Here is an 8,918-nt window from a genome sequence, read left to right on the forward strand (position 1 = left end):
CCAGACACCTCATATTTTTATGTTTCAGCCCACACAATAACCAAACCAAAACTTTATAATCTATTGATTTATCCCCTGTACCCTGGGATAAAGTGGATTACGCCATTCCCATGAAATGGCCAAGATCACTGAGCTCATCTTACACAAACTGCACACATAAAACCAGCTCCAAGATTAATAAAATGTGCATATGACTGAGCAAGAGAGAGAGAGCACCAGGGAGTGGTCGCTTTGGTGGTGACATGTTTTATTTAACATGGCCTGACCTATTCTGCCGTGACCCCCTTGAAGCTGGTAAATATTAATGTCTCAGAGCTCCGTAGATGACAGTTTCCACCATCTCATACATCAGTGGGTAAAAGCCATTAGCAACCCAATACGTGGACTGGCAAAAAGGAATGGACTGAAGCAGCCTGGGCCCAACGTCTCAGACTAAGTGTTGGGTAATTATTACAGATCCTTCTCATATAAGACTCAGGTTTCTGCAGCTACCGAGCCAAAGGTTGAGGAAATAAATTTAGATTTCTCTGTTATCTGGCTTGACAATGCAAAGCAGAAATTACTTCCTTGTTGATATTTTGCGTGTTCCTTAGGTTTTCAAGTTTAGTAAAAAGGTGACATATATTTTTTCCCTTAATGAAATGCAGTGTAAATGTCAAAGTTGAATATGGATTTTGTGGCCAATACATTTTTCAACCCTTGCATTAGACTCGTTTGCAATCACTTGCATTTCCATCCTCTTCATCTGCTGCTGAATGAAAATAGCAACAATAAAAACATTTCTCTAAAAAACGAAATGTCAACCTCAAGAAGAAAATTCTGGACCGCCAAAGTCCAATGTCCTCTGGGGACATTAGATACACTGTGTCATTTGAATAATTTTGATAGGCCTGGGTATTTAACAGATGATTCAGAAAAATAAACTGGGTTTTATGTGACAGAAGCAGATTTCTTACTATTTCTTGTATCATTAGTTTGTGAGTTGCTAAACATTACATCCATATTGGGTATATAAACCTCTTGAAAATATAATATGTAGTTATAATTTATAATGTCAAGAAATGCAAGAATTGACAAGGATTGACAAGGATTGACAAGACTGAAAAACTGATCACACTTATATTAATGACTGCAGAAGTGCGCCGTGGCTACTGCAGTGTGACATTTCAAACTTTACACACGTGTTTATTGACAAAAATACTGAACACAAGGAGAGAATAAAGGGCTTGTTAGATAGCTCTGCTGCTCTATTTTCACCAGGGAAAAACAAATACACATATTTGAATGCACGTGCCTAAATGGGCATTGTTCTGGTTTCAGTTAGGGGCGCACTTAAACAGATAAATTATTTACTCACCAAGAAGCCACCCATCGTGCACCATGCCAGCCTCCAGCCTGATACCAACCATGATATTGGTAAGAATGAACAAGTCATGCGTTGAGCCAGGCCACCTTGCCACAATGTTGGTGAGCTGCATTTGCGCATCACATATTATGTGAACATTAATTGAATGAAAATGTTTCCTGTTGACAAAAATTCATCCTGTGATGGAGCTTTTATAGCAACATATTACAGCTCCGATTACATTAGGGAAAACGGCTCTTGCTGTAAATTGTGCTTTAATGTTGGCCTGTTCAACAGCATTGTATGGGAATTTGATGTACCTGGATGACATTCATATGATCCCGTCCCACACTGCTGGCATGGCTTGGCTCAGATGACGTCTGATATGATCATTTGCGATGTCTTCAAACAAGGCCAGGCAGCCATTGTTAATGCCATATTTTCTTCACTTTGCACATGCTTTTATATCCATCCATATGATTGCAAACACATGGGTGTTAATTGTCCATGTGTCTCTGATGTGCACATTACTCTGCGGACTAATTGTTTTCACATAATAAACAGTTACCCAGCATCACCTCTAAGTGTCACCAAAGGAGCAGTAGCTGTAGAAACGTGCGCACACCAGCCATGAATCTGGCTTGGGGCACCGCACGTTTCCATGGTCATTTCACTTTTGATACATCTGAATGTTCGCGTGGAAAACGACGTACGTCACATCATGTAACATTGATACATGAGGCCCCAGGTCCAGTGTTCCGCGGCCAGGACGAAAACTGCACTGTTCCTCCTGAATCCGAAGTTCGACTATCGGGACATATTTTTCTCTCCAGTACCCTGGAATAGACTTTCCCAGGGAGGCTGAGGAGTGTGATCCCCGATAGTTTGAACACATCATCCGGTCCTCCTTTTTGAAAAGGGGGACCACCATCCCCGACTGCCACGTGATGCTGCAGAGACGTGTCAGCCAAGACAGCCCCACAACATCCAGAGACTTGAGGTACTCAGGGCAGACCTCATCCACCCCCGGTGCCTTGCCACTGAGGAGCTTCCGGACTACCTCAGTGACTTCGGTTTGAGTGATGAATGAATCAACCTCAGAGTGCCCAGCCTCTGCTTCCTCCATGGAAAGCATGTCAGTGGGATTGAGGAGATCCTCGAAGTAATCCTTCCACCGCTCCCCCCTCCTGAGGCACCAGATGGTTTGCCAGAATTTCTTCGAGGCTGACTGGTAGTCCGCCTCCATGGCCTCCCCGAACTTTTCCCAGACCTGAGTTTTTGCTTCAGCGACAGCCTGTGCTGCCGCACGCTCGGCATGCCAATACCTGTTAGCTGCCTCAGGAGTCCCCCGAGCCAACCAGGCTTGATAGGACTCCTTCTTCAGCTTGACAGCATCCCTTAATTCCGGAGTCCACCATCTGGTTCGGGGATTGCTGCCACGACAGGCACTGGAGACCTTGCGGCCACAGCTCCGGACAGCCGTGTCAACAATTGAAGTTGAGAATATGGTCCATTCGGACTCAATGTCCCCAGCCTCTCTTGGGATCTGGTCAAAGCTCTCCCGGAGGTGGGAGTTGAAGACCTCCCTGACAGAGGGTTCCGCCAGATGTTCCCAGCAGACCCTCATGATGCGTTTGGGTCTGCCGGGTGTGTCTTGCTTCTTCCCCTGCCAGCAGATCCAACTCACCACCAGGTGGTGATCAGTTGACAGCTCAGCACCTCTCTTCACCGGAGTGTCCAAAACAGAGATTAGATGACACGACTACAAAGTTGGGGGCGGCTGTTGCTCAGTGGGTAGAGCTGGTGGACTGGTGATCAGAAGGTCACCAGTTCTAATCCCGGCTCCCCTGGGCGGAACTGAGCTACATGTTGAAGTATCCTTGAGCAAGATACTGAACCCCAAAGTTGCTCCTGATGTACAGATGCCATCAGTAAGGGTCCTGCGATGAGCTGGCAACTCATCCAGGGTGTACCCTGGCCGATGCCTATTGTGTGAACTGGATTTGGCCCCAGTAAGCCCCGCAGCCCCTCGGGGGGGAAACGGCAACATCCCGCGACCCTTACGGATAAGCGGAAAGAAAATGAAACAACTACAAAGTCGATCATTGACCTCTGTCCTGGGGCATCCTGGTGCCAAGTGCACATATGGACACCCTTATGACTGAACATCGTTTGTTATGGAAAAAATGTGACTAGCACAGAAGTCCAGTAACACCACTGGGGTTCAGATCGGGGAGGCCGTTCCCCCCAATTACACCCCTCCAGGTGACACTGTTGCTGCCCATGTGAGCGTTGAAGTTCCCCAGTAGAACAACAGAGTTGGAGCACTCTCCAGTACCCCTCCCAGGGCATCCAAGAAGGTTGGGTACTCTGCACTGCTGTTTGGGCCATAAGCTGAAACAACAGTAAGAGACCTACCTACCCCCAAACCAAAGGTGCAGGGAAACAACTCTCTCATTCACCGGGGTGAAGTCCAACACATGGCAGCTGGGCTGGGGATCTATAAGCAAGCCCACACCAGCTCGCTGCTTCTCACCGCAAGCTTGGTTGGTTACTCTAAATTGCCCGTAGGTGTAAATGTAAGCATACTTGGATGTTTGTTCCTATATGTCAGCCCTATGATGAACTGGCGACTTGTCAAGAGTTTATCCCCACCACTCACTCAATGTATGCTGGGATCGGCTCCATTGACCCTGTAAAGGATAAGCGTTATGGATAATGAATGTAATGAATAACATTAGCCAGCAACAGCACACAAGGAGAGTGTCTGTCTTTAAATTAAAGTAAACTCACACTATTTGGCACTAATCAAGAGACAGCTGAGCAAACTCCTCGTCGGTAAGGCTGCAGGCCCTGATGGTGTCAGAGCCTGTGCCGAACATCTCTGTGGAGTGCTTCATCGTGTCCTCAACATGAGCCTCAGCCTCCAGAGGGTCCCTGTGTTATGGAAGACGTCCTACCTCATTCCAGTGCCAATGACCCCACAGCCCAGTGGTTTCTCGGACTACCGACCAGTGGCACTGACGTCACATATCATGAAGACCCTGGAGAGACTCGTCCTGGAGCAGCTCAGGCCTATGTTCAGGCCACACCTGGATCCCCTCCAGATCACCTACCAGCCCCGGAATCGACTTGAGGATGCCATCATCTATCTGCACCAATGAGCACCACAGCAAGTCATTCTTACTATTAAACTGTACAACTCCTCCCTTGGATGATCTGAATTTTTATATAAAAAACAAAACTGTAATTTAATGATAAAACTATTTCTCTGTATAGTGTATATATTATCTCACTGTATATTGTATTGTATATATTTCCAGACTGTCTACTTTATCATTTAATAGGGTGTTATTGTCTACTGTACAATAATGTTATTGTCTACTGTATTGTGTTGTTTTATTTTCTTATTTTATTTTATCATCTACTTTAATATCTTATTTATATCCTTATCTTTCTCTTGTTTCCATTCCTTATTGCTATTTCTACTTTGCATGCAGCATCTGTAACAAAAACAATCCCCTTACATACATGTACGTATCAACCCCCCCTACCTCTTGATCTCTTCTGGTGTTGTGTTGAAGTTGCAGTGTGCATGTGCTGGTTGGTGAAGACAGACAGATCCTGAATTAGTTGCTCATCAATGTACTGCTGGAAGTACTGCAGTCTGTATGGCTTAGGAGAGCATCATCTGGTGTAATTCTGCATCATTCCGACACAGGCATGAACCATAGGAGAAGGACAAAACATATGCAATAATTAAGCACAATAAAAATGTTAAACCAGTGGTCCCCAACCTTTTTTGGATTATGCAGAAGTAAAATACAATTATACAACAAATAATTACCACCCAAAGTGTCTTCGTTATGTCCAGTCTACTCCATAACTTACTAAAGTGACATACTTTAAAGCCACCAAGATATTGATGGTGGCAACTTCTTCCGTCACTGTCGTTTCTAGGGAATACAAAGTCAGATGGTATCTGATTTGGTCCCCTGGAAACCAGTTGTGTTTGAAGAAGTGAAGGTCAGTTAGCAGAGTCAGTGGACAGAGGCTCATCCTCAGTAGGCAATTCTGCTCCAGGCAATACTAATGGAGAGCACAAGGGCATTAGTATACACACATTAGTGTAAACAGGGTTTTTAGTGGTGAAACATCACAGACACACATTAATAATAACATTATAACTGTCTGCAAAATGCTTTGCAGGGATGCACACACGAACTCACACTCACAGACATAGGTGCACACAAACTCACCTGAAGAGTCTTGCTGGGGAGAAGTAGAGGTAATATATGGGTCTTCATCCTCAGGACCAGACAGCATTTGTGGAGACATGTGTTGCTGAGGAGGTAGATTGCTCCTCATCCTGGCTAGTTGCAGAGGGTGCTTTAAAATACAACATAAATGATCAATGCATTAAAAGCACAATTAAATAAACATGTTATTAAGAATAATTTATCCAACTTGTAGAACAAGAAAAAAATGAGTCACAGAACCTCCTTGGTTAATGGCTAATTATATACATGACACACTCCAAATGACTCAGAAAGCTGAGTCTTATATAATACATATCTTTAAAAGCTGTTTTCTCAAAATGAGTTTTTTCTCATACTCTGAGCCAAAATCTCCACTTAGGTAGCACTTATATACACCAAACTTTACAGTTTTATTATCTATATTTAGAAGGTGTTAACAGAGGGGTTTATTCATATATCATTCATAGCCTGGTTTATATAACATTTTATTCCTAAAAACAGGGCAAATTTTTTTTTTATGGCTGTTAACAGCATTTTCTGATTCATGGAGTGATAAAAAGAGATCCAAAATTCCCTCTGTAAAAACCTTTGGCTATAATATGTCAACAAAATGAAACAAGAATCTTGAACCTGGCTTTATCCAATGTTTAGATTTATTTTCTGGAAATGTATACAAATTAGCACATATTTAATTAGATGATGCCTCATTTGCATAGGGTTATTTGTATAAACATTGTTTAAACATACAATTTCAGAAAGCTCGTAATACAAAAATGAACTGTCTTAATGTAAGGAGTCAACTGGGAAAGTTTCATGGTGATATTTATTAGTTTAAAAAATGCCCCTATTCTCATGTAGTGTCTCCCTTTAATTAGCTGATCTCTCTATAAAAGCAAGGAATCTCTGTCTGTCTGTCTGTCTGTGTGTTCCTCAAATATATCTGCCAATCAGGATCAGACTGACCTGAGAGTTTCAACATGGCTGCTGTTTGGTTCAAGGGTGTGCCAAGTCAGATTTGTTTGGACTGAAATGATGGAGTTAATAAATTGTTTCATAAATAATTTACAAATTCCTGAAGCATTGTCCACTAGAGCCACCACAGTCACGTGCGCACAAGAGCCAATATCTGCAGAGCTCAAACCCACGACATACCTTAAGAAACAAGCGGATTTATACCTGCAGTGACATGAGCTGGACCGGGATTTTGCCGGCTGTTCGGTCCAGTTCTGTGCATCTAAACTGACTGTAGAGGATTAATGAGATTAAACAAGTCCTACTCTGTTCTGGTCTGAGGAGATCCGGAGACGTGTGGACAACAATGTGGAATCGGTATCTGTGGATGTTTGTGTGTAGCTAGCTGCTAGCCGCTAGGCCACCCACGCTGCCCACCTCCCGAGATGACGGACGCACCGGCAGGTCCAAAACCGGACTTAGGGTAAATAATGTCCGCCACACTTTTTGCGAACATTGCTGTCACACTTGTTTTGTGTCTGGTGCAGGAAGAAATGGTAAAAACAAGCAGCAAGTTTGGTTGTTGAGGAACAGGAAGTTGTGGGAGGGACGTAGGCGGATGAATAGCCGTTCTTGTATAGAGCACCAAGCCGCCAATTTACCCGTCCTTTTGGCAGCGCGCTCCGCGGTTTTAGACAGAGGGTGTGCCGGCCAATGCGTGAGGTGGGCGGAGGTGTCAATGACCTGCACTGTTGTGTGATCCACAGCAGGGTAGTTTTAAAACCACGAAACAGCTGATCCAGGAGATGCAGTGTCTCCTTGGTCTCTGTAGCTGTTTGGCTGTGTTAGCTGTTGTGTCGGCAGACTAAGGACGGTCGCTACTTTCAAATTAAAAGCTGTAAAAGCTCTGTAACACTGTTCTGTAACACAGTGTCACCTGAAACAAGGTGTTGGGAAAACAACGTGTCTACTGTGGTCACAGATGCTGTGGCATCTCTCTCGGGAAATGATAGCATAAACTTTGACAGATGTTCTGCAGTCAGCCCAGGCCTTACGCCAGTTAACCAATCAAATCGGCTACCTGTCCTGGGACACACACATACTCACACACATACACACACTCACAGTCACACACACAGCCACTGGGAACTCTCTCTGATTTAATCTGGTGAAGTGCTCGGGTCAACTCCCCAGTTTCCTTCCAGATCTGAATCTCTCTAAGACAGAGCCTCCTTTGAGTCATGCTGGTGAGGTCATGGCCAAAAATCTTCCATGCTTCATCTTCCTGTCGTGGAAGTATTATTTATGCCTCGACCTGCTAATTTTGTAATGTGTCCTCCAGCAAACATCTGCATCCCACATTGAGGAACATACTGAGAATGAATGGGCTCACACACATCTATTTTCATTGGATTCAATGGACTTTCCGTGGTGAGATGAAATCCCATCAAGGCTTTTTCCTCCACAGGCTAGAGGTCAAACAACTCGCCTCAGCTAGACAACTTGTAAAAAGACAAATAACATGTAGGAATCCTGCAGCGACACTTGAATTATTATAAGGGCTGAAGTTCCAGCCAATGCATTCAATATATGTTGTAGATATACTGTATCTTGTTCGAGTGGATCAACTGTCTCATAAAAAGCCTCAGAAGTTACAGCCTCAGTTCGTTATTTAGTAAACACGAAGATGCAGAAGCTCCAGAAAATCAACTTTTATCACCATCTCAAACATTAGTTCAAATGTAGAAGACAGCTGTTGTAGGGGAAACACTACCCATAAATGTAATTTATTAATCACTTGTGATAAAAAATGAATAGATAAATAAAAAACAACTTGTGAATACAGACACAACCTCCGGTCTTTTATCTCTGTGACTGATCTGGAGGAAATTAATCAAATTTGACTAGACAAGATTAACTTGAATCAGTATCAATGAATTCTAATCAATTTTAAATCAATTTATTCAATGTCATTACTGAAGGAGTGACTTTTACACACAGTTACCATTGGTTCTCCACATTAAAACAAACCTCCACAGACAACGACATGTGGTAAAGTGTATTTATTTGGCTTAAAAATTCAGAGTAAATAAATTAGATGGCACATTCAACAAATGACCATATAACAGGTAACAGAAAGATACTGAGTGTGTAATGACTGATGTAATGAGTTCATAAATTAAGTGTGGGGGGTGATGAAATTGTGGGTTGTGTGAGAGCAGTGAAATTAATAAAGAGAATAATTTAATGCTAACAGAGCCTAACCAAATTTCTCCTGAGCTCAAAAATATTAATTCATAGCCAAAGGACACCAACTCGTATTTCATAAGTGTGAAACCGACAGGATGAAGGAATGGGTAAGC

Source organism: Acanthopagrus latus, chromosome 6 (genome assembly GCF_904848185.1).
Source record: "Acanthopagrus latus isolate v.2019 chromosome 6, fAcaLat1.1, whole genome shotgun sequence".
In the NCBI taxonomy this organism is placed as follows: Eukaryota; Metazoa; Chordata; class Actinopteri; order Spariformes; family Sparidae; genus Acanthopagrus; species Acanthopagrus latus.